Source organism: Dermochelys coriacea, chromosome 2 (assembly GCF_009764565.3).
Source record: "Dermochelys coriacea isolate rDerCor1 chromosome 2, rDerCor1.pri.v4, whole genome shotgun sequence".
Classification (NCBI taxonomy): Eukaryota; Metazoa; Chordata; order Testudines; family Dermochelyidae; genus Dermochelys; species Dermochelys coriacea.
Genome location: NC_050069.1, coordinates 158,296,529 through 158,323,817, shown reverse-complemented (window position 1 = coordinate 158,323,817; position 27,289 = coordinate 158,296,529). Strand labels below are relative to the sequence as shown.

The 27,289-nt window shown below is 45.4% G+C and overlaps 2 long non-coding RNA genes across 2 annotated transcripts; one reads left to right on the top strand and one right to left on the bottom strand.

Moving 5' to 3' along the window:
• The first annotated feature begins 7,878 nt into the window (after nucleotides 1-7,878).
• LOC119851772 lies at nucleotides 7,879-12,047 on the top strand. The gene is made up of 3 exons (XR_005291387.2): nucleotides 7,879-7,929; nucleotides 8,487-8,574; nucleotides 8,829-12,047. It is a non-coding gene; the product is annotated as an uncharacterized LOC119851772 (long non-coding RNA).
• Nucleotides 9,917-21,298, bottom strand: LOC122458857. Its single transcript, XR_006279141.1, has 3 exons — nucleotides 21,160-21,298; nucleotides 12,148-13,159; nucleotides 9,917-11,416 (listed from the first exon to the last, which is right to left on the bottom strand). It is a non-coding gene; the product is annotated as an uncharacterized LOC122458857 (long non-coding RNA).
• Between the last annotated feature and the right edge of the window lie 5,991 nt (nucleotides 21,299-27,289).

The following is a 27,289-nucleotide window of genomic DNA, read 5'->3' as shown; positions in this document are numbered from 1 at the left end:
TAAACCAGTTTGTTTCTTGAAATCATTACAAGTTGGATGAAAATTCTTTGCAAAAATATTTTGTTGCAAAACAAAAGAATCTCCTGTTCGTCACAGTGTGTTAAATTGTCTCGTTGCACACAAAGAGGAGACACTGTGATCTAGAAAATTAGGTGAGATGCTTCAGTCTGAGCTAAGTAGTTGCTGTTCTTAAGAATTTCAAATAATAAAATAGAACCTTCCAGCTATTATATTATGTCATAATCTGGTGTAACTAAACATGATAGAACACCTCATATTCTGCACTGCTCCTAATGACACTCTCCAATGGAACCCCATCCTCCACCCACCCTAAGGTAGGTAGGAGGGGATTGTTATCCTTGCTTGACAGAGGGAGAAACTAAGGCTGAGAAAGGAGAAGTGTTACACATCCAGTGAGTGGCAGAGTTGGGAATAGGACCCAGGAGTCCCGCCTTTCAAATTAACCATCACATCTTGAATTTCATACATTGAATGATCAGAATAAAGTGCTCTGACATGAGCTGTAAACCAACAATTATTCATAGTAATTCTTTGGCAAGTAATTTAGAAGAACTAGAATGTTAGGAGAATCATGTACTGCTCAGAGATAATTAATGGAGAGAAGCATCAAAATTTTTCAAACATATAATTGGTTATGACTTATTTGCTTGGTCTTAAAAGAGAACAACAAGGACCTGAGTCTCCTCCCTGCCAATATCCCCCCGCTCAGCTAACCAGTGTTGAGACTTTGGTGGGAGGCTGAGGGGTCTCATTAAATAGCCCAAAGAATGGCACAGGTCACCACAGAAGGGGAATAAAATTCTGCCACCTCAATCTAGTGTTCTCCATGCCTAGAATTCAGCTGGCACTAGGTTGATCACACCCAACAGGTTCCAAACCTCTCAGAGGCCCTTACCTTCTAAACAGAGGTGTCTGTTTTCTAGCTAAATCAGTAAAAGGAAAGGAGAAAACTCCAAAGAGGGTCCTCCTCACGCTCATGTATGTGTAACTGAATTCTCTCTTGATCCTCAAGGAGAGGCCTTGAGAAGGAGACTTGCTACGGAAAAGCCACAGGGTGTCAGAGGTTGCCCCTGCCCTGCATTCCTGTCCTGCCTGGCTGATGTCAGGGTCACATGTGAGGTCATCACCTCCCCACCACCTTTGCCAATACCCTGAGGCTCTGCCAAAGGCTCTTGTGATGTCACTGCCAAATCCATCCTTTCCTTGCAGCGCTGATGTCCTTCCCTGGCCAGCCCCTTTGGATGTTTGAGCTGCTTCCCCTGGATCAACCCACTCAATGACTCTTCATTCTGGGGATCAAACAGACTACACAGTAAAACATCAGAGGCTGCTCTCCATGAGACACTCAGGTTTTCATAAATTAGTAGACTGTATGGCCAGAAGGGATGATTAGAGCATCTAATCTACCCTCCTGCTTATCCTAGGCCTCTTGTATGTCAGAAGAGCTGGGTTTGGGGGGTTTTTTTTGATGAAAGCATCTTCCAGAAGGGCATCTTGTCTTCATTAGAAGACACCAAGAAATGGAGAATGCATCCGTTCTCTTGGTTGTTTGTGTCAATGATAAATCACACTCTTACAAATCTGGGTCTTATTCTAATGAGAATTTTTCTGATTTCTGCTTCCAGCCACGGGGTCTTGTTATGCCTTTCTCTGCGAGACAAAAGAGCCCTTTCACACACAGCATTTTATCTCCAGGGAGTCAAGCAACTCACCTCTCAATCTTCATTTATATAAACTAAACAGATTGAGCTTTTTCAATGTCTCACTATAAGCCATTGTCTCCATCCCTCAAATATGAATCTTTTCTGCAGCCTCTCCAGTTTTTTAACATAATTTTCAAAATGTGGACACAAGAACTGGCTTCGATATTTCAACATAAGTCTCACCAGTGCTGGATCACCTCCCTTTCCATACTCACTACTCTATCCATCCAAGGATGGCTTTAACCTTTTTTACCACAGCTTCACATTGACAGATCATGTTGAGCAGCTTGTCCACTATGGCCCCTAAATCCTTTTCAGAGTCACTGCTTTCCAGGGGACAGTCCCTGACAGTGCGGCCTGACTCCTTTGTTCCTAGAAGTATGGGTTTGCATATGACTTTATTAAAACCTTATTATTCAGTAAGTATTTTGGAAGAATTAGACCATGAGAGATAGAATCATGAACCCATTCACAGACAATGAATGGAGAGAAGCAACAAGAGTAATCAAATACATGATCTGTTAGGACTTGTTTGTTTGGTCTTAATAGAGAACAAAAGGACCCGAGTCTCCTCCCTCTCAATAATCCTGTGCTTACTCAATCAGTGCTTCAGAGTAGCAGCCGTGTTAGTCTGTATTCGCAAAAAGAAAAGGAGTACTTGTGGCACCTTAGAGACTAACAAATTTATTAGAGCATAAGCTTTCGTGAGCTACAGCAGTGCTGAGACTCTGAGAGGCAGGAGATTCAGAGTTCTCAGCAGATGGCCCAGGTCACCACCAGAGGGAACACTCTCAGAGCTCTACTCCAGCCCCACCTCTTTGTGAGGGCCTCTCACAATGAGAGGTTGGAGAGCAACTCCCCCCCCCATTCCAAACACACACACACACACACACACCCCCGCTCCTGGTGGTGGGAAGGGAACAGGGTAAAAGGACAAAGGATGCAAGAGATGAAGAGAAAGGAGGGAGGAATGGAGGAAGAGGGAAACCAAAAAGGAGAAACCCCAATATCCCCAGTGATTCTAAGGGACAAAGTCTTACGTGGGGAATAAAATTCTGCCACCTTAAGCTAGAGTTTTCCATGCCTAAAATTCAGCTGGCATCAGGTGGATGACACCCAACAGGTTCCAAACCTCTCAAAAGCTCTTACCTTCTAAACAGAGATGTCTGTTTTCTAGCAAAATCAGAAAAAGGAAAGGAGAAAACTCCAAAGAGGGTCCTCCTAGTGTTCATGTACGTGAACCAGAATTCTCTGTCAGTCCTCAAGAGGAGACCTCGAAAAGGAGACTTGCTGATGCAAAGCCACAGGGGTCTCCGAGGTTGCTACCCTCCTGTGCCCCTGTCCTGCCTGGCTGATGTCATCATCTCTCTGTGAGGTCACCACCTCCCCACCACCTTTGCCCAATAGGCTGGGGTCCTGCCAAAGTCTCTTGTGATGTCACCGCCACACCCACCCCTCCCCTTCAGGACTAATGTCCTGCTCCTGGCCAGCCATATTGGATGTTTGAGCTACCCCCTGTGGATCACCCCACTCAATGAGTGTTCATTCTGGGAAGCAAGTTGGCTGCACAGTAAAATATCTGAGGCTGCTCCCATGCTACACTCAGTTTTTCATAAATTAGCAGACTCTATGGCCAGAAGAGACCATTAGAGCATCTAATCTGACCCCCTGCATATCACAGGGCCCCTGTATAGCACAGGAGCTAGTTTTTGACCAGATTCAGTCCAGAAAGGGATCTAGTCTTCATTAGAAGATATCAAGAGATCGAGAATCCCCATCACTTCCCTTGGTGGTTTGTTCCTTTGGTGAATCATCCTCACTGTTGAATATTTGTGCTTTATTTCTAATATGAATTGGTCTCTTTTCAATTTCCAGCCACTGGGTCTTGTTATGTTTTTCTCTGCTAGATTAAAGAGCCCTTTAATACCCAATATTTTCCCTTCATGTAGGCACTTCAGCACTTCAATGAAGTCATCTCCCAATCTTCTTTTTTCTAAGCTGAACAGGTGGAGCTCTTTCAATAGCTCACTAGAAGGCATTTTTCTCCAGCCCTCAAAATGTTTTGTGGCTCTTTGCTGTCCCATCTCCAATTTCTCAACATCTTTTTCAAATGAGGACACCAAAACTGGATGCAGGATTCCAGTATCACTCTTTCTGCTGCTGTGTCACCTCCCTATCCTGTTCAAAGCCCTGCTCATACGTCTAATGATGGCTTCAGCCCTGTTCACCAAAGCATCATACTGGGAGCTCATGTTGAATGGCTTGCCCACTATGGTTTCTAAATCCCCTTCAGAGTCTGTAAGTGTGGCCAGCATGCTTTGTTGCTAGATATAGGACCTTACATTTGGCTCTCTTCAAACTTGTTTTGTTTGAATGGGTCCATCTTACCAAGAGATCTGGATCACTCTGGATCACTGCCCTGTCCTCATCATTAATTACCACTCTGCCGGTATTTTGTGACCTACCAATGTTATCAGCAGTGATTTTGTATTGGCTTCCAGTTCATGGATAACAATTATTTTTGAAGAATTAGTCCTTGAGAGCCTCTTCAGATCTCAAGTGCCCAGTACCTGCTCCCCACTGCACAGTGAGAGAAGGCCATCCAGCCCCATTGTTCCATAGTGGCTAAGCACAGAACAAACACACACTTAGGAGTAGTGTTATTCATATGCTCTGAACAACACGTAGGGATCAGCAGCTTACAAATACACTATAGACCGATAGCATAGACACGCCCCAACTGTCTCTCAGCCTCCCATCCTGTAAAATGGGGAGAATAAATGAAACCTTGATTAACTCTGTTTTATAGTTGGGGAAACTGAGGCACACAGCGGCAAAGAGATTTGCTCATGGTCACAAAGCCAGGAATAGAAAACGGCAGGTCTGCTGATAGCCAGTCCTGGGTACTAGCCCTGGTTATCCTGGCCTCTGCTCCAACTTCAGTCACTGCCCAAGTAGACGTTTTCTTCTTCTCCATGTTCCTTTAACTTCACGTCACTGCAGAAGAAAGATTTTCTGTCAGCCAGCTGGCTCTAATGCATGTGGATGTCGTTCCAAAAGACGTGCTCTGGCTCAGTCACATGTCATGGGTTTGCTGGAGGAACCACTCGGTGACATCTAGGGCCCGAGTTATACAGGAGGGGTGATGAGATGGACATAATGGTCCTTTCTGACCTTAACATTTTTCTGCTGCTAGGCAGATAACTCTGGTCTTATTTTCCCTCATTCACTTTCAGCTGGAATAATTTAAATCCAGTCCAAAAGATGTCCTCTGCCATTGTCTCCTCAGCATCTTTCATAGCAAACAGTTACTGTTAGCTCACAGGCTTCCAGTTTCAATCTGTCCCAGGGTGAGATGGCCATTAAAAGGGTTGGAGCTCATCTGCACCTACCTCAGATTATGCAGCTCTCCAGGTGAAGGGAATAAGTGTGGGGGTCACGTGACAAGGAGCAGCATGTGACTAGGAACCAGGCCTGCTGGGAGATATAAGGGCAGCCTGTGCTCAGCCAGGAGAGAGACCCCAAGGGGAGCAGGCCTGGGATGGGCTTGGATAATCCTTTAAAGGTCAGGGACAAGGCAGGAAGGGGCCAGGCTGAGCACATTGGACAAGATCCTAGGAGAGAAAGACAGGGAAGTTTAGGTGCACAGCAGGATATGGAAGAGCCAAGTTGGGAAGGATGGGTGCTGGCCTTCTGGGCAGAGTCCAGGAACCAAAGCACAGGATGAAGAAAGAAAGGACCTCTCATGGAGGGACAAAGTAATCTCCCCTGGAGGGAAAAGGATCTCCCTGCCATTTCTTAACCTCATGGGCTGTTCCCATGCTCTGCCAACCCCACTCCTATCTCAGCAGCTCCAGCTGCCTGAGGGAACAGGGACCAGAGGCCATCCTGCACCTGGGACAGAGACGGGGGTTGATGATCTACCTGCACATGGTGAACATGGTGCAGGTCAGAGCTCAGGATGTGATTGCAGCTCCAGACCCAGGGGCAGCTTCTGTTTGCTGGCAGGAAATTGTGTATGAGCCCTTGCAGGTTGGGGGGTGAGACAGGCACTAACATGGGCATGGAAGTTTGGGGATTAAGGCAGAGGCTGGGTTTGGGCAAGGAGGGCAGGGACTTGGAAAACAAGAGCAGAAGATCAAACACTTTCTGCATGTGGGTCAGGATTCTGCCCACTTGAAAGAGGGAGAAAGTGAGGCTCCACGTGGAAGTGGGACCTGGCCTATTTGGCTGAGCATCTGAATAATCGCTACAGTGAAAATATAAAAGCTATTAAGTGCTAGAAGATGATTCATCAGGGAATTGGAGAGTTCAAGGCTGGCCAGAAAAGGAGCCATGTGTGGCATAAACCAATATGTGCTCTGCCACCTCACTGGTCTTGGAGACAGGGGTATGTCTTTTAGACGGGGGTTAGAGGATCTTTCTCTTAGATACACAACCGTCAATAGTTGGGAACACAAACCTTATTTGTAATTTTGCTCACTTGCCCTGCTAGAAACTCCACCCATTGTGAACCAGGACCAGGAACACTATTCCACTGTCATGTCTACATGTACCTGCGCACCTGCAGATTGCAGCTGGCACATGCACTGGTGCTGGCGCTGGTGCTGTGACATGAGCTGGATGAACCACCCTTCTGGTCCATATACCCAGCATTCACTCCCTGAGCAATCAGTCCTGCTCCCTGCTCCTCCTCTCTTCATCCAGGCACCCCTGGAGCAGTCTCTCTTCATGGACCGTGTCCCTCTCCTCCTTGGCTCTTTTGAAAGCAAGTGCTCTGTGCTCCTCCTTGCTCCTGTCTCCAAAAGATCCTACATGGTCCTTCTACTTCTGGACCACTGCTGGAATGAAACAGATTCATTGTATTTCCATGGGGGAGGAGGGAGAGGAGAGAAAGAATCCCGCACTTTGCTTTCTGTCTGCCCACAAGGCCATGATTTGCAACATTGTGGAATGCTTCTCTATCACTCTTCCATAAACTCTCATGTATACTCCATCTCACTTCTGCCTTTGGAAGATTCACACATGCACAAGCCCAACCGATGCAGGTGTATGAGTAACACTGATTTTATATAAGAACAGAAGAATGGCCATACTGGGTCAGACCAAAAGTCCATCTAGCCCAGTATCCTGTCTTCTGATGGTGGCCAATGCTAGGTGCCCCAGACGGAATGAACAGAACAGGTAATCATCAAGTGATCCATCCCCTGTCGCTCATTCCCAGCTTCCGGCATACAGGGGCTAAGAACACCATCCCTGCCCATCCTGGCTAATAGCCATTGATGAACCTATCTTCCATGAATTTATCTAGTTATTTTTAAACCCTGTTATAGTCTTGACTTTCACAATATCTTCTGGCAAAGAATTCCACAAGTTGACTGTGCATCAATCTGTTGATTTTACTTTAAATCAATACAAAAAGATTAAGATGCTGGATCTGGCTGATACAGGATTGGCTGAAGTCACGTTTTGGGGACATTTACCAATATTGGCTCTGACTTTGTTTGTGGCGGGGAAGCCCTTAATATTTTAGATATATTGGAAAACCTAGTAATTTTCCAAGCAAATGGTGGGATCCCATCAAAGTATGCAGAGGAGCTATTCAGGGAAATTGTGTCTGAACAGCACATCAATGAGTGCTAAGGTTTATTAAGCTACCGGGGACAAGAGGAGGGTGGTCTATAAAAATTCTCTCTACCCAGAAATCTGAAAAAGTCATCTAGAATTCATGCTCCATAAAAAACGTCTGAACATCCCCTCCTGGAAGGCGAAGGGAATCAGGAGGAAAATTAACAAACTTTTGGATTAGAATGCAGCATTCTGCAGGCAGCAGAGTGGATTCTCCCCAACTCTCCTCCCAAACCTGGCAACTGAAAAGCCAGGACCACACAGGGCAAAAGAATGCCTGCTGCATTAAGCATCATCTAAAGTCACCTTCCAAGGAGTTAAGGAGAAACCAGGATAAAAAAGGATTCAAAATTCACATTGTCTCTGCTCAGTGGGTAATAATTTGTGACCCAAAACATCTGTAACATTAGATCAATGTAACCAATATAACAAAAAGCCATGACCTCAGCCAGCCCCACCCCAACACACCTGCAGGGGATACACAGACTGGGGGAGGATTTAAAAGGGAGCAGAACAGCTCACTTGTGGGCAGACTAGGCAAGAGGAAGGATCTCTACCTTGCAGGTCCTGAGGGAAGGTAGGAGCTCTTCCTCAGCAACTGCCTGAAGGTCCCTCCCTGAGGGAAGGAGGGACCTGCTTCTATTATACCCAGAGAGGAAGGCATTTCCCCCTCATGGCTAAACCAGTTGTTGGGTATTGATTCCCTGGCTTTTGTTTATGGACTACCCTGGAAGGGGAGAAGTTTGGAACTGGCCTGGCTGGAGTGCCAAGTCCTGAGATGAGGCAACTGTCACCCCAGGAGGGAGAGAGCTGCTTTGGAAATTTAGCCCTTTCAATGCACCAAATGTAAATATGGCTGGTTAGGGCTGTCCTCTATTGGTCCAGTCCTGATTACTGGCCCTAGGGCAACTGCTAACATCCAGTCTAGTGAACTCTTCATTTTTCTTCACCATAATGAGGCCCACAATAGAGTCACCCCTAGCTGGGTTCAAAACTTTGTGTTAGAAAAAGTATCTATAATTTTTTTAAATCTCCAAGGATGATTTACTACTGGTTATGTGAGACTTCTCCCCCGGTCTGTCTCCCATTAGGAAGTGCCCCATGCTAACCCAATTGTCTTCCCACAAATCACAGACAGGTGCTAAAGGAGAACCTGAACCTGCTCCCTGGTTTGGCTTCAGTGAACTGTACCAACCCCGTACTGGTTCCCCTGCTAGGCTGGGTGAGTTAGCAGATTGATCCCCATCCATTCAAGGCCCTGGGGTTCTCAGTAACCACGAACTTTAAACAGGTAATGATGTGTCTGATGTCCAGAGCCACCAAGCCCAGCACTTTAATCCTCTCTCCCCTCCCTATACGGGTTGTCACCAGCGTCACTAACATTCCAGTCAGACACATCGTCCCCCCAGGTTTCCCAGTTCTATCCACTTTCTCCTCCTCATTGAGAATTTCTAACTCCTCTTCCTTGTTGTCCAGATTGCAGTGCTAACAGCAGTGTTGCTTCCCGTCACGCGTGAGAGTCTGGCAAGGCACGTACACAGCAGCACAGCGTTCCCCTGACTCCACACTTGGAGGAGAGTTATCTGCAGAGGTGACATGTGGAGGGGGCATGTGGGGTCACCTGCCTGCACACCCTCCCCCACAGAGTTGCTACTTGGCTTGTACTCAGCATGCTCACGTGGACTGAGCATGCTCCATAACACCGCTGAAGCCAGCTGCCCTCATTCTGCCTCCCCACCCCCACTATAGGGATGCACAGATCATGTAAGCCAGGGAGAGACTCCAACTCACAAGCTCCATTTGCAAAAATAGGTTCTCAGGCCTGCTAGATTTGATAGCCATTAGCAGTGTGGAAAGCTGTAACTTCTAGGTTTTTTCCCCTGCTCTTTTTGGACTTGTGATGGGGAATACAAACCTCACACTGGGTGGTGAGACAGGCACTAATATGGGCGTGGCAGTTGGGGAATAGGGCAGAGGCTGGGGTTGGGCAAGGAGGGCAGGGACTTGGGAAGCAAGAGCAGAGGATCAAACACTTTCTGAATGTGGGTCAGGATTCTCCCCACTTCAGATAGGGGGAAAGTGAGGTGCCACGTGGGAGCGGGACCTGGCTGATTTGGCTGAGCGTCTGAATAATCACTATGGCAAAAATATAAAAGGTCTTAAGTGTCAAAAGAACATTCACCAGGGAATTGGAGAGTTCAAGGCTGGCCAGAAAAGGTGTAGTATATGGCACAAACCAGTATGCACTCTGCCACCTCACTGGTTTTGGAGACGGGTATGTCTCTTGCACTGGGGTTAGAGGATCTTTCTCTCAGACACACAACTGTCAATAGGTGGGAACAAAATCCTATTTGTAATTTTGCTCACTGGCCCTGTCACAAACACCACCCTCCAACCACTGTGAGCTGGAACCAGGAACACCATTCCACTGCTGCACAAGCATCATCTAAAGTCGCTTTCCAAGGAATTAAGGAGAAGCCAGGATAAAAAAGGATTGAAAATTCACATTATCACTACTAGGTGGGGTAATAATTCGCTAACCAAAATATGCATCTGCAGCATAGTTCAACGTACTGAATCGTTTCAGAGACAGCGCTTAGTGACTGATGTTTAATATACCTCTGTTCCAGAGTTCTTTTATTAATTATGTGTTATTTTTGGTTTATGGTTTTAAATGCATTTGGTCAAAGGAAAAAAAACCTCAACAACCTAAATTCCACAGACAAACAAAGATGCAACAATAGCCCACAGAGTCATTGGATACTGATTCCTGCCAAGTGACACGTATAACCTTTTGTAACCCTGATTTATGTCTATAACTGGGCCAACAAGTAAATATCAGTCTTGTACCAACTTTCCTATGAGTCAGACCTCTATTAAAGTCAAGAGTATGCTATGTAAGCCAAAATTCTCCTATCTGCAGCTCCTCCAACAGACCCAGCCTCTCTATGTACACATTAATTAGTATAGAAACAACTGAGTCAATTGACTGCTATCCCTTGTATTCTGTGTGGCTACTTATGTTACTCAACTGTGCTCCCATTACAGTGTCCAATTAAAATCACTGAAAACCTAATCTCTTCCCCTCCTTTCAGCTAGGTACAACATTCTCAATGGAACTCAAACCTCAGGCCAGGCTGGGATTTCAGCATAAAGGTGCAATATGTGAGACTCATTGGTATTGCATGATTTTGACTCCAATCAGGCAAAAGTCAGTAGTTTTTACTGAGTTTCACTTTGAATTTTGTTTTGAATTTGAAATTCAAGGTGTTTGAAGCTGTGTGAAACAAAAGCCTGCACACTCTTGCAAAGTGAAACCATCACATGGGTAAATCCAGGGTTTTTATGGTCTAGTATAACAGGACAACAGTTTTAAAATGGATCTATGAAGAGCTGATATAATAAGAGTTCCACCCATTTAAAAAAAATCAATCTTGTATCAGAATTCCTATTTCTTGGTAGCTTTTACATGATATTGGTCATGTTCACAAAAGCCTTTACCTGTTACGTAGCAGAAGTTAGTATTAACTAACTAGTGGCTAGTGTTACATCTTCCTTTTTTTTATTTGAAAATCAAATGCAAATAAAATAAGATCAGCCAAAAATAACCACCACAAACTCATGCAGAACATTGGATACCTGTAAGCAACTATCATCTTAAAATATCAGTAGCGTTCTGATCATAGAAGCACTTAACATTCCCAAAGCAGTCCCTTCTGTTGTGTCGTGTTCAACTGCTGAGGTGGATCCACTGCCTGGAGCCTGTGTTTATTGCTCCTCTTAATTGTTAGTGACTAGGTGGGCTTGGGTTACTTCTGTCAAGACCTGAACACAATAGGAGCATCCTAGATGTTCTCAAGAAACAGATAATTAGTGTCCTGCTTGGTTTTGTTTAGATGTCTTCAACAAGTCATTAACAGTTACCTTCACCACATCCAAATCTTCAGGGATTAAGAATCTGGGGCTTTGGTATGGTTCAGGTGTTGAGGCAATCCTGAAGGGAAGTTACTTAAACCTGTATCTACCAAAAGAAGAAGACAAAGTTTCATTCACAAAGTGTGATGCTGACTGCAGGTTAAGTTGAACAAGTGGAACTTTATTAAACACTGTGGACTGCTCTGTCCACATGCCTAGTTCCCCACGTTCACCTGGTGTCCCTTCAATAACAGTCCCTCCCGGGAACATGGGGCCCTCTGACTCTAGTTTCACTGATCATGATACAGTGAAGATAAAGAATTTTGTACTTTCTGTAGAGTTGGGCCTACTAAAACTGAACTCGCTCTTGCATTTGGAAGTCTAGTTAAGATCTCAATTGTTCTCATTGGTGTGACCCTAAGTGCCAACAGGCAAAGGGTTCACCATTCTGTAAAAGCAACTCTTATCAGGACTGATACATTTACCACACCCAATACATTTCTGTCATAGTATATCAGTAAAGAAGGGTAGGAGACATTAAATGAAAGCTTATATCATACGGGTCATCATAAGAACTGTGAGACGTATACATGGCTATCATTCAAAAATGTATGTATTAGAAATATTTGAACCATGTATTCAGGTAGGGTTGACAGATAAATCAATATTCCTTTGTCTGGGAAAGATTTGTTTGTCTGCCTAGATGGCTGATGTAAATATAGCAGGACAAAACAAATACAATTGGAAGTCATTTGCATCTGAGGTAAACAGGAAGAACAAGTTAGCAAGCTGATGAGAAAACCGCATGGCATCAGTACACGGGGGCACAAGCAGTGGGGTAGAAGGATCTTGTCTGGCACTGTACACTTCAAAAGGATACATTTCAAGGGTTTTCAGGATTGTAAGAGGTGGGGGGAGAACCCCTTTGTTATCCATCACTGAGGGACCAAAAAGGACAGCGCTCTGTGCATCCATGAAAGCTAGACCCTGGCCATAGGGCTAATGATGTTGAGAAGCTTGCAGTTATGGACTAGGATGTAGGCAGTCTGGTCTAGTAGTCAGAGCAGGAGTCAGGACTAGTGGGCGGAGCAGCCATCCAGGTTGGGGAATGAAGCCAAGTATCAGCACCAGAATCAACTGCCAATTACCGGAGCCAGAACCAGGCATCGAAGCTGAGGGTCAGAGCCGAGGTCAGATACCACACGCCAGAGTCAGGGTCAGAAGCGGGACTGGTAACTGAAGATAAGATGTGAAGCATAAGGGCAGGAGGAGGGGTAATGATTAAGCACAAGGCTGGAGCATGGTGGGTGCAGGAGCAGAGTAGGGCTCATACACAGGGTTGGATACAGACACAAACAGGGCCCAACACAGCCACAAGAGAAAATCACCATGTTGCTCAGACAAGCTTCCTCTTCCTCCTTCTGGCTTAAATAGCATCATTGGACCAATCAGTGGAGGCCCCCCAGTGATCCTCTAATCAGGGGTCTCATGGGTGGTGCCTTGACTAAGGCTGTAGTGCTACTAGCTTTGTGGAGGCCAGGCTGCAGCAGCTGACTGGGGACTCCTATGCCTGGGTTTAAAACCTTACAGTATTTATTATGTTTAGTCTCTTAGAAGTGTGTTATACTGCAGGGTTTTTTATAACCATATCCATTACCCTTGCTTTATATCATTTACATTTCTCTTTGTTAATAAACGTCTTGTTTTATAAGTCCATCTCAGTTCTGGAATATTAAGCAAAATGTGAATTCTTAATTGAATCAAACCAGGTGGTATCTCTCAGCAGAAAGCTAAATTGGTCATCTCTGAGAGCATCTAGTGGAAGGGGCTGGATATTCCAGGAGAAATGCTCTTCCAGGGCTCTCAGGAAAGAGCGGTGCACCAAGTGTTATCTGCAAGGCAAAGTAAAGGCGGGTGGAGCTTTGGAGGAGATTGTCTGGGTTGCTAACAGACATGAGTGTCAGGGAACTGGCATGCAGTTTAACATCAATAAGTGTCTCTTTTGCTAAAGCAGAAAGGTAACAAAGTAACTCCTACTTCTGGGCACATCAAGAAAGTGTCACAAGTGGGTAGGGCTCAGATTTGATGGTGTGTTTCAACTTTCTTTTGATCTATGCAAATCCTTAATTCAGTTGGTTTAATTACACTGATCGTACTGCGAACCCAGTCAGCGTCTGTAGGCACTCAACATTTCATTTTCTCATCTGGTTAAGTTCAGCTCAAATGTTATTTCTTGGTGCTAACGGGACTTTACATCATGTATACAATTTGGCAGCACTCTGGGAGCTGTATCACTGATGTATTCAATACAACTCTGCAACTTTAAAAATACCTTTTGCATCTTGTTCTGCGTAAAGGTTGCTCACTCGATCCTCTGCATTTGCAGGCTGTTCTGCAACTCCACGTGAAACTTCCTGTCTCACTATTCCAAACTCTACTGAGCAGTGTTTGTCTTTATACAGATATACCAGTGTAGCTTTTCCGTACAGACTCATTTTTGTGCCCAGTATATGAAACAAGCTTAATTTTTCAATGTTAACATTGACTAGTGCCACAGACTGGCTGTCCCTATAAGGCAAGCCCTTGTCAGCCTTGCCTGTGATGAGACAGCAATTTCCCAGCTGAGTGTGTCTTAATTATAATAACTGACCCCAGTTATGGGGGAGCAGAGAGAGGGCTACTTAAATAGAGCTGTGACTTCAGTCTGGGGAGGGGACTGGAACAAGGGCCTGGGAAAGTCAGTACTGAAAGAGACCCCCACCCAGTAGGTTAGGCTTAGGGGGAGGGGGCTGAAACTGGGCCTCTAGGGAGCAAGGAGATACCTGAAGGAAGTTGCCAGAGTCCCTGGGAAGGGTAGGTAGTAGGAAGATCTGCTAGGAGGAAGCAGGCGAAGAGATGTTCTGCAGGACCAAGGAGTAAGGACTAAGAAGCAGAGAACTTCAGTGCATCCCAAGAGAAAGAGAAGAATTATTAGTTTAGATATTTATTTGGCCTTACAGTTGGACCTTGTTACCCTGGAAGGGGGAAATCAAACCTCTGAGTGACCTGGCCCTGGAAGACTGACATTGCAGGGCCAAGAAAATGGCCATTGGGAGTATGGGGGGTTTCTAGAGACGAAGTCCCCTGGAATGTCACCACCTGACAATAAGAGCAACAGCCTACAGGTGTCAGTTTTTTGCTGTATTTAATCCCACCAGGCCTTCTATGTGGTGGGCTGTTGTGAAATCAGTGCACTTCCTTGGAGGCTTCTGGCCACAGGTTCTATCAGCCTCATTGTGCAGACCCTCAAAACAGGCTTTTCTGTTTTTTTCCCCCTTCCAGAATTGTATTTCTTGGCATATAGGTTTACCTTAGTTTGTTCTGTGCAATACCCCTTTCTGTGAAATCAGATCCATATTAGAAACCAGTGTTCAAGTGAGGGAAAGGTGATCTCTTTTTCAATCCATTAGACTAACAGTGTTTTCAGTACCAGTCACCCTGTTGATGCACTGCTCCCCTCAGCTCTGGTTGTGCATCTACATAGTAGTCTCAAGCATGTTGACTTCTTAACAGCAAGAATAGCAGAATGGTAACTTTGGGTTTGGAATGCCGAGCCCAAGTTTCTTCTTTTCATGCACATTCTGTAGTAATGTATGCAGCAGCCAAGGAAACTTTGTACTACATCCTGCTAGGTAACACAATGAGATTAAAGGAAAAGAGTGGGGGGGGGGGAAGGAAGGAGAACTGCTAGTAGGAGAAAAAAGGCCGAAGACCAAGTAGGGCAGGAAAACATCAGATAGTGTTAAAAGCTGCATGCACTAAAACTTAGACGATATGCAAAAGAATTCACAGCACAAATCCACTACTGAGATGAAAGCAAGCTGGGATACCAGCAACTGCTTTAAATCATTGTGGACTTGAAGGAGAAACTGTAGATTATGCCAGTAAAACATAAAAATGTCAAATATTATTTGGGAGCTCTAGAAGCTGACACATGATTAATCCTTAAATAAATTATCACACACACACCATGGGCCAAACCCTGCTTTTATTTACACTGATGTAATTACTCCAAATCAATTGTGCTATTCCAGATTTACACCAGGGTATGAGAACAGAATTTAAAGTTAAAAAGACTCCTTGCCAGCTTGAACCAGGCATTGGCACTTTCCTGGTGGGGAGTAAAAATAAAAGCAACCTGATACTATTCCCAAGTATACCATCCACAGTAGATAGCTATTATTTATTTATTTTCACAGCACCATAAGTTTGCATGGTGCTTTACATATAACTAAAGAACAGAGCCCAAGTCTCCTCCAGCACTTGAGTAACTCAAGAATTACTCCACTGAAGTTGGTGTTTCACTATTATAGGAGAATCAGGCCTTATATGTCACAGCTCTTAATGGTTTACAATCTAAACCAAGATATAATCAGCGAAGTTGACAGATTCTGGGGTTGTGTTGGTGAAGGCCAACAGCAACATGATTGTGCAGTTACCAAGATAAGTGATGACTGATGATGAAGAGCTCTTGTGAGAAGAATACAGCTAGAACTGGTGAAATTAATCACATTACTCATTGATGCTGCCACCATGTGGCTGATGAATAAAGGCTCAGTATTGTCACCTTCATTTAAGTAAAAAGAAAAGGAGTACTTATGGCACCTTAGAGACTAACAAATTTATTTGAGCATAAGCTTTCGTGAGCTACAGCTCACTTCATCGGATGCATAAGTGAGCTGTACCTCATGAAAGCTTATGCTCAAATAAATCTGTTAGTCTCTAAGGTGCCACAAGTACTCCTTTTCTTTTTGCGAATACAGACTAACATGGCTGCTTCTCTGAAACCTTCATTTAAGTAGAAGCCCACACATTTAATGAACAATTACCTAACTGAAAAACTACTATTCAAGCTTATCCAGTGCAATCACACATTATATTTAAGGGTCCTATCCAGCCCAAATCAATGGGCATTTAATTGACTGCCTTCTGAACGTATTCTTTTTCATATTCTAGCCACAAAAATCACCCAGTGATTATGTGCCCAGTGTACTGGTGTAAGGCTACATTTTCAATCTGGCTTCACCTTGGCTTCTAACTCTGTGCCAGCAATCAACCACAGATGCCAAACTGAGGGCACAATTAACTGTGCGCACATAACAATGCATGCATAACACTGAGCACAACATTGTAGTACCTGCATATGTAACCCACACAACTCCAGGGATGTGGTGCTCTGACCCATCTAGTGGCACCCAGACCTCAGAGAGAGATGAATGAGTCTGCTCTACAGCCTTAGCTAAGGGCCATATGGCTTTTAGCTCATGCCGTAGAGCAGTGATCACCAGCCTGTTTATCGTGATCAGCTGGTCAGTTCTGGAGCCTCTGCCAGTCGATCGCGATTTCCGGGCCGCTAGAAGTCCAGTGGCGCAGTGGGGCTCAGGCAGGCTGCCTGCCTGCTGCAGCCCCATGCTGCTCCTGGAAGCGGCTGGCTGCTGGCAAGTCTCTGCGGCCCCTGGGAGGGGTGGAGTGGGGTGGGGAGAGGCGGCTCCATGCACTGCCCCAGCCCTGTCTCTGCAGCTCCCATTGGTCAGCAGCACTTGCAGGTGCAGGCAGCACACGGAGACCCGCTGCCCCCTCTCCCCTCCAGGACGTGCCAGCAGCGTGGAGCAGCTGGGGAGCAGCGTGGGGCCACAGCAGGTAGGCAGGCAGCCTGCTTGAACCCTGCTGCGCTGCCGACCAGGAGCCACCTGTGTTAAGTGCCTCCCGGCCGGAGCCTACACCTCACACCCCGTCTTGAACCCCAGCCCCCTGCCCCAGCCCAGAGCCCCCTCCTGTACCAAACTCCCTCCCAGAGCCTGCACCACTCATGCACCCCAACACTCTGCCCCAGACCGAAGCCCCTCCTGCATCCAAATGCCCTTCCAGAGCTTGCACCCCTCACTCCTGCACCCCAAACTCCTGCCCCAGATTCCGCCAATGCACACCCCACAGTTAATGTTACACTGCTTTGTGACAATCCCTGAAGGGTTTTGGATCTATAAACTACAAATGACACTAATAAAAAGTAAACCTCATAAAATGTCCAGTGGATTCTATGAAATTAGGTGCAGTTTGCCACATGACCCCTGCACCCAAACTCCTTCCCAGAGCTTGCACCCCTCACTCCTGCACCCCAACCCCTTACCCCAGGCTCAGCTCAGAGCCCACCCACTCCAAACCCCTTGGGTCCAGCCCAGAGCCTGTACCCGCCCCCCGCACCCAAACTCCCTCTCCCAGCCCAGTGAAAGTGAGTAAGGGTGGGGGAGAGCAAGCAATCGAGGGAGGGGGGAATGGAGTGAGCAGGGCGGGGCCTTGGGGAAGGGGCAGGGTAGATCCCGGATTGATCTTAAATTCAAAAAGTGATCTTGTGTGTAAAAAGGTTGAAGACCACTGCCATAGAGGCTCATGCATTTAGCTCCAGAAGTCCCAGGTTCAATCCCGCCCGCTGCCAGCTGGGGTCTGTCAGTGTTTCATGTGCAAATTCTGCACATACGGATTTGGCTTCACTGTCTACCTCCTCATTCCAAAGGCCTAAACAAGTATTTGAATGTCAAAATTACATCGCTAGAGCACAGAATTGTACCTGTAGTTGACTGCAGACTCAAAGTTGGAGTCCATTTTTGAAAATCTGAGTCACAGGGGATATAAGTACATCCATGCACTAGGTGTTTTTCATAAGTAGCACTAGCCAGAAGCAAGAATGCAGAAATCAAATTTTCTACAGCTTTTATTATCTTAAGCTATTTTTTTTGCATTATTCTTATTCTCTTCCCCTCTCCACTACCTGATATGAAGAGATAGTATCCAAGAGGTTTTAACATGCCTGTGTATGCCTGGCATTCTGCAGCTACATCAGCGTTTGTTTCCACTAGTCCATATCTTCAAGTACCTCCCTAAGTCAAAAGGCCTAAAAGAAGTTCTTCCCTCAAAGAAATGCTAACAAATAAATAAGAGACACTAGATGTGTGTGAAACTGTGCTATTCAACTACTTTGCTTCTTTGTTGTGTCCCATTTTCCATCCCATCTCTGAAAGTTATCAGTACAGATTGACAAATCTTTGGAACAGAAACATTCTATTCACATCTCCCCTAAAGGTCTTAGCAAACACTTAGCACTAAAATAGATACATAAAAAAAGCACGTGGGGCAGAATCACATTGTGATTTTTGAAAGGGACCTCTAAAATGATGCAGAGCCTGATTCTAAGCCCAAATCCCATTGAAGTCAATATATAGACAGACTCCACTTGACTTTGATAGTATTTGGATCAAAATGAGCTAATGTAATATTTGACTTGGCTACTGAGAAACTTTGAACTTGCTAACAGAGCTGAGCCTAAGGTGGTTACTAGGAACCACCATGGTAACTGTTTATTGACATTATCCTAGAAAAATATTTTAAGATGTTAGAGTCTTCAATTCGGAGAAGCAAAAGATTCCAAGCTCTAGCGACAGGTTTCAGAGTAGCAGCCGTGTTAGTCTGTATTCGCAAAAAGAAAAGGAGTACTTGTGGCACCTTAGAGACTAACAAATTTATTAGAGCATAAGCTTTCGTGAGCTACAGCTCACTTCATCGGATGCATTTGGTGGAAAAAACAGAGGGGAGATTGATATACACATAGAGAGAATATGAAACAATGGGTTTATCATACACACTGTAAGGAGAGTGATCACTTAAGATAAGCCATCACCAGCAGCAGGGGGGAGGAAAGGAGGAAAACCTTTCATGGTGACAAGTAAGGTAGGCTACTTCCAGTAGTTAACAAGAATATCTGAGGAAGAGTGGGGGGTGGGGTGGAGTGGGGCGGGAGAAATAACATGGGGAAATAGTTTTACTTTGTGTAATGACTCATCCATTCCCAGTCTCTATTCAAGCCTAAATTAATTGTATCCAGTTTGCAAATTAATTCCAATTCAGCAGTCTCTCGTTGGAGTCTGTTTTTGAAGCTTTTTTGTTGAAGTATAGCCACTCTTAGGTCTGTGATCGAGTGACCAGAGAGATTGAAGTGTTCTCCAACTGGTTTTTGAATGTTATAATTCTTGACGTCTGATTTGTGTCCATTCATTCTTTTACGTAGAGACTGTCCAGTTTGGCCAATGTACATGGCAGAGGGGCATTGCTGGCACATGATGGCATATATCACATTGGTAGATGCACAGGTGAATGAGCCTCTGATAGTGTGGCTGATGTGATTAGGCCCTATGATGGTGTCCCCTGAATAGATATGTGGACAGAGTTGGCAACGGGCTTTGTTGCAAGGATAGGTTCCTGGGTTAGTGGTTCTGTTGTGTGGTGTGTGGTTGCTGGTGAGTATTTGCTTCAGATTGGGGGGCTGTCTGTAAGCAAGGACTGGTCTGTCTCCCAAGATCTGTGAGAGTGATGGGTCGTCCTTCAGGATAGGTTGTAGATCCATGATGATGCGTTGGAGTATATCAATCTCCCCTCTGTTTTTTCCACCAAATGCATCCGATGAGGTGAGCTGTAGCTCACGAAAGCTTATGCTCTAATAAATTTGTTAGTCTCTAAGGTGCCACAAGTACTTCTTTTCTTTTTGAGTTTGCAAGTAGATTTGAATGCTAGGTATTGCAAAAATGTATATGCTGGCTAGATTAGTCTTGCAGCACCATCTTCTGGCATAGCCACTTTACATAATTGGCGGGTGAATCACACACTGTCCTGGTTTCTCTTAGGACATGTTGCTAGGGTGAAATAATAACCATAAGCATCAATAACTAAGCAAAGTTATTTTTTAGGGGTGGTAGTTTCAGACTCAGTATCAACCTGAGATTTTGCCATTGACTTGACAGAAACAGAATACGACACAATGGGCCTCGACACGCAGATCACTCTGGTCCTGATCCAATGAGTACATAGTATTACTGAAGTACTTTACGTGCTGTGCTCTGGGTCAGAGCCTGAGTACTCAGTGCCTTGCAGGATCGTGCCCAATATATCGGAGTGAGCAGGCTTTTCTCTAGCAGTGCACTGCATCTCAGGAAAGACATAGTGCCTTTTAGAAGTGACTGTTAATAGAGACGGGCCTTTGTCTGGTAGATACCTCTAGTTTTTGGAGCTAGCGGGCCAGGATTCTTGTTGCACACTCCCAGCTTGGGGGGAGGATGGTAGTAGACTCTTCACAGATATAACGGAAACTTGCTTGGAACTTTAAGGCCAATTTTAATTGCCTGCTGTAACTCCAGACAAGGAAAAATAAGGTTTATTAAGTCTAATCAACAACTAGACTGGGGTTTTGAGACTTTAAAGTGGGTTTTTACAATTTTTTTTTAAGTGGCTCATTTTTCTTTGTTTCCCTCTTTCAGCTCTGCAAAGTCATGTTATATCACAATATTCAAACCAGGAAGGGTTTGGCCTTCATTGTCAAGACCAGGAATACTGAAGCATTCCAGAGATTTACACCACTTGAATACTGGATATGAATTTCTGTCACTGAAGCCAATGGAAAAAAAAATCCAAGAATATAGGCACAGGTTCCGTTTCCAGAGGGGGTAACAGTCAAGTGCTTTTGCCAGTGGCCTGACAGGAAGCTTGTAGCATTGACATCACCGAGGCCAGGATTGCACCCATTGCACTTTGCCAACTGTAAAGTCAGGCAAATAATGCTAACCCAGCTTTATAAAGTGCTTCAAGGGCTACAGAGGAAAATGTTACAGTCTGGCAAAGAACTGCTATTAGCCACAGTTTCATGGGGGGGCAGATTAAACAGAGAGAAATTAAGTGACTTGACCAGGAATCAGTACTGTAAGGAATCAAATCCAGATAAGGAGAAGCCAAAACAGACTAACAAAACCAATATGCTGTCTTTAAGAAACCCTCCGGGAAGGAGAAGTCTTAAAAGTTCATAAGGCCTTACCTTAGGGCCCTGGTTCAGAGCTCCCAACCTTAAAATCAACAGCTAAAGTGTCTGGGTCCAGTCAGACTATTCAAACCCAGGAGAGACAAGAGCCACCCACCAACTGCCTGGTTTCTAGCCCCCTCTCTCATACTCAGTTGCCTTTTTTTGTTTTAATAGCCCAGCCCCAGAGTTGGGCAAGGGGCTTCCTTGATTACATCCATGCTGCTTTGTTGTAGACTCCAGCCTGTCCCTTAAAGGGGTAGTATACTCCTTCCTTCACAAGCACAAAAGTTGCTTTGAACATGAAGTCAAGATTCCTCTGACACATCAGGTGAGGTTGTGTAAAGCTGGCATGCCCACTCCTCTCTCCCCCTCCACATAAAGGGCAGGGAGGCAGTGTCAGATTAGCCAATGGGCCCATGGGGCCCATGCCCAGGGGACCTGGTCAATGGGGGGCCCCCAGAAAAATGGGTGCCACCGCAGAAATCCGCTGCAGGGTGGCGGAAGCCCAAACCCCAAACAGAAGCCGCAGAACAGGCAGGGGAAGCCCCTGCATTCCGACCCTGGTCCCCAGCAGAAGTGGTGGGCAGGTGGGGCAGGGGTAGCCCCAGTGCCCCGACCCTGGTCCCTGGCAGAAGCACGAGGTTGTGGAGGAAGCCCCAGCACCTGGACCCTGGTTGTGGTCCCCGGACTGGATGTGGGGGCAGGACTGCAGTGGGGGGGTAGAATGGAGCAGGACCATGGGCAAAACAGGGGCAGGGCCATGGGGGAAGGGGTGGAATGGGGCAGGGCCATGGGTGGAACAGGGGTGGGCCATAGGCAGAAGGAATAGAACGGGAAGACAGTAGACTTAAGGGATGGGGTGGGATCACAGTTCTGGAGCTGAGGCCCCCCAACTTGCTCTGACCCTAGGGTTGCCAGGTGTCCAGTTTTCGACCAGAACACCCAGTCGAAAAGGGACCCTGGTGGCTCCAGTCAGCACTGCTGACCAGGCTGTTAAAAGTCTGGTTGGTGGCAAAGTGGGCTAAGGCAGGCTTCCTGCCTGCCCTGGCTCTGTGCAGCTCCCGTGTAGTGGCTGACTTGTCCCTGCAGCCCCTAAGCACAGGGTCGATCAGGGAAGCTCCAAATGCTGCCCGTGCCCCGGCTCCACAGTGCCCATTGGCCGGGAACTGCAGCCAATGGGAGCTGCGAGGCAGTGCCTGTAGGCATAGGAAGCGTGTAGAGCCTTCCTGGCCACCCCTGTGCCTAGAAGCCAGATATGCCAGCCACTTCCAGGAGCAGTGTGGAGCCACAGCAGGAAGGGAGCCTGCTTTAGCCCTGCCGTGCTGCCAACCAGGAGCCGCTTGAGGTAAGTGCCACTCAGCTGGAGCCCGGACCCCAAACCCCCTCCCACATTGCAACCCATGCCCCAGCTCTGAGCGCCCTCCCACACCAAAACTCCTGGTGCCCACACCCCGCACCCGCTCCTGCAACCCAACCATCTGCCCCAGCCCTGAGCCCCCTCCTGTACCTCAAACTCCTCATCCCCAGCACCACCCCAGAGTCCACACTCCCAGCTGGAGCCAGCACCTCCGCCTACACCCCAACCTCCTGCCCCAGCCCGAAGCCCACTCCTGCATTCCGAACCCCTTGGCTATAGTCCAGAGCCATCTCCTGCATCCAAACCCCTCATCCCTGGCCCCACCCCAGAGCCCACACTTCCAGCCAGACCCGGAACCCCCTCCCGCACCCCAACCCCTTGTCCCAGCCCTGAGCCCGCTCCCACACTCCAAACCCCTTGGCTCCAGCCCAGAGCCCACTCCTGTACCCCAAGCCCCTCATCCTTGGCCCCACCCCAGAGCCTGCACCCCAACCTCCTGCCCAACTCGGTGAAAGTGAGTGAGGGTGGGAGAGAGCGAGCAATGGAGGAAGGGGGGATGGAGTGGGGGCACAGCCTCAGATAAGGTACAGGGCAGGGCAGGGCCTCAGGGAAGGGGCAGGGCAAGTGTGTTCAGTTTTGTGCAATTAGAAAGTTGGCAACCCTATCTGGCCCAGAGCCCCAAGACCCCTTAAGGTGCCAGGAGGAGGGAGTGGAGTGCATGAAACTCCACGTGATCTCTACTGGACCACTGTGGCTAGCACAACATAGATCAGCCCTCAGGGCTCCAGCCTGGTGCGGGGCTTCAGGCTGCCCTCTCCTCCGTGGAGCTGTGGGCTGGGGCTTCCATCCCCAGCCACCGATGCCTTCCTCCCCGCCCAGAGGTATGCAATTAACACATTAAAAAAATGTGTTAATTTTGTTTTCAATTAATCGCAGGCATTCACTGTAATTAACTGACAAGCCCTGGTTTTTATAAATGATATCTTTGAAAAGTAGCACAATGTTGTCACTTAGAATCATAGACATGTAGGGCTGCAAGGGACATTGGCAGGTCACCTAGTCCAGCCCCCAGTGCTGAGGGAGGACCAAGTAAATCTAGACCATCCCCGAGAGGTATTTATCAAACCTGTTCTTAAAAACCACCAATGATGGAGATTCCACAACCTCCCTTGGAAGCCTGTTCCAGAGCTTAACTACCCTGATAATAGACAGTTTTTCCTAATAGCTAACAGCAGTCTCCCTTGCTGCAGATTAAACCGATTGCTTCTTGCTCTACCTTCAGTAGACATGAACAACAATTGATCATCACCCTCTTTATAATAGCCTTTAAAACATTGGAAGACTGTTGTCAGTCCTCTTTTCTCAAGACAATATACCCAGTTTTTTTTAACCTTTCCAGATAAGTCAGGATTTCTAAATCTTTTATCATTTTAGTTGTTCTCCTCTGGACTCTCTCCAATTTGTTCACATTTTTCAGCAAGTGTGGTGCCCAGAACTGGACACTATACTCCAGCTGAGGCCTTACCAGTGCTAACTTAGAGCAGAACAATTTCCTCCTGTGTTTTACATGTGACATTCCTCCTAATACAGGCCAGAGTGTTAGCTTTTTTTTGCAACTACATCACACTGTTGACTCATATTCTATTTCTGATCCACTATAACGCCAAGTCCTTTTCTACAGTACTACTGCCTGATCAGTTTTCCCCATTTCACAGTTGTACAATATTTTGGATTGGGGATAGAAATTAATGATCACTTTATCATACTTTAATTTTAAAGAAACCGTAGAGGAGGCTAGTAAGTGTAGAAAGAGTCTTAGCACAGCCTTTAGGAAAGTGCAGAAAGTGTCCTCAAGTTTAAGTGGCTTTCACATGCCCAGCCTTTCTCAAACTGAATAGACAAGTTTTAGATATGTGACTCAGTTAATTCTCATGCATTTGATCAATCAGATACATTATACCTGCCTACATAACAGTAGCCGCATTCTTCTCACCAGTAGTGCATGCAAAGTATAAGCTTTAAAATAGCCAGAACAATGAAGCTGTGTTTCAGTAAATTATTTTTAATGCTGGAGTGTTCTTGTAAAGACTTATCAGAGATGGACTTGCTACATAAACCAGTTTTTTTCACTGTAGCATGATTACACCAAAGTCATACAGTTTATTGCCAAAGTTATCATAATGTGCTTTTAAAACATTTTTATAAAGGCATTTTAATTGAGCAAATTTACTGTTTAAAAATATAAGAAGGAAGCTAACACGGTTTGGAAAGTGCACACAAAATCTCCAAACAGAAGCTGTCCAGAGAATGACATTTTAAGGCACATCATTTTCCAACTTGTATTACATAAAATGATTAGATCACATACATTTGGAAAATAGCATTTCATACAAGTATCTTCACCGCTCAGGGAGACAGGCTACCTCTTAATGCAGACTACACTCTTCCTATTTCTTTTTTAACATTAGTAAGTTTAATAGTGCAGCATAATAAACATAAAAAATCCTCTCGGGAGCAAAATTTGTAGAAAAGATCTCAAATATTTATGGATTCGATCTTTGTACAAAAGAGTAGGACATAGATACACACTCAATAAATAGCATCCGTGGAATTCCTCACAGACTACAAAGTATATTTCTTTCCACGAGAGAACACATTCAGAAAGGCCAGATTATCAGCTGGTGTAGACCAGCAGCAGCTCCACTAGCCTCAGAGCTATGAGGATTTACCAGCTGAAAAGCTGGTCCTTACAGCCTGATTCTTCACTGCTTTGCACTTTGGGAAGTCACTATTACTATACAAAATCCATCCTGACTTGGTAGCATTTCACACTAATTTTGCTCAGATCAAACTGATTAGACGAGGTGCAAGGAATCAGACCTATTATTTATACTTTATGGTTTAAATATTTGCTTAAATCGTGAAGGTTACATTATGAAATTAAAGTGAAAAGAGCTAGGAAAATACCACTCATAATACATAGAGCCACATCTGCAGATAGTATACCTTTGGGTACCTGCATTGAAGTTAATGACACTACACCAATTTATAGCTGCTGAGGATCTTGCTCAATATCTGCACCAAATGGATATATTTTGCAACTCAAAAGTCCACAAGAAAGGTATGGAGCTGAAATGAGGCAGACTATAGACTCTTTGGGCCTATTTCTCCTCTCATCAATATTGGTGTAAATCAGGAGTAAATCCATGAACGTCAATGAAGTTACAGTAGAGTAGGACCTTGTCTACACTTGAAGTTTTTTCTGCATAGCGATGTCCATTAGACATGTGAAAAAGATCTGTGTACACACAGTTACACCTGCAAAAAAGGCCTGTTTTTGTAGCTTATTTTGTTCAGGGAACTGATATAAGCTGTGTCTACACTAAGAGGGTTTGCCTGTAGAGCTACAGCTATGCTGGCAAACCTTCATTAGTACACACAAGGAGAATTAGATCCTTTTTGTATAAATGTCTTTCTGGGATTTCTGTTGGTAAAATTCTGTTAACATTTGTTTGTTTGTTTTTTAATATCTCAGCAAACTATATTGGGTAGTGGTTATCAAACTTTTTACTGGTGACTCCTTTCACAAGGCAAGCCTCTGAGTGCAACCCCCCCGGATAAATTAAAAACACCTTTTAATATATTTAACACCATTATAAATGCTGGAGGCAAAGCGGGGTTTGGGGTGGAGGCTGACAGCTCGCGACCCCCTATGTAATAACCTCATGACCCCCTGAGAGGTCCCGACCCCCGGGTTGAGAACCCCTGATATTGGGGCTACAGCTTGCAACACACACCAAAACTTACAAACTTCTATTTTTTCCAGTTCCTTTTGTATTTGTATAGATGGTTTTGTTTACCCATCCTGTATGCTATATCAATTTGCTAGAACAGGATGTGACACCATGAATTTATAAAAGACTACATATTCAAAAGTCCCCACCCTTGCATAAGAACAAACTGGCAAATCAGGGTTTGCAGGTATACACGGACGTTTGCATGTGTACCGATAGTTTGTGAGCACTTTTGAAAATGTAGCTGAGAGTCCAGGCCTCCTTACAGTGTCAACATGTGATGCTCCATTCCTTACTGCTACAACATAGCAAGGAAATTTGCACAAAAGTAATAGGAAAAGAATGTTTTTCATAGAACACCATCATCTGGAAATGGAATCTGACCTATTCTGTTGTTCATTCTTAGGCATTATGCTGGGATACGATAGAATTGCTGCCTTTCTGGAACTATGAAAAATACCCTAAAAATATTAAGCCACATTCACCAGAATGCTTTGGCTGCTTTGTGCCATTACAGCGATGCAAACAGCCACCATGCTGGCTGAGCTGGCCAGTTAGATTGCTCTTGCATCAGCAGAGCAGTGCTAAGCAGCCAGAGCCTATCGGTGAATGTGGCTCAAAAACATTCAGAATAAAGAACGGATTCTCCATTGCCTAACGTCTTGTGTAGTCACTTACACACAGTAGGATATAAAATGGGCACAATAGGTATAAAATGCTATGAAATCAAAATTCGCCAGTTGGTTAACGGAGGATAAGATTTCGTGGGTGTAATTGATTCTTCTAGGTGCAAGGCATTGGAGAATGTGGCCCAAAGTGTTTTTCTCCTGCTGTATAATGGGTCAGTCTAAGCGTGGCTTTCAAAAAGGATCCACATGCCTCACAGGGATGAGTAAAATTCCAGTAATCACACCTATTAATAATACCCAGAACTATGGTTACAAAATTTTTTCCCTGCACCGAAACAATAATTAAAATACATCATAATGTACTC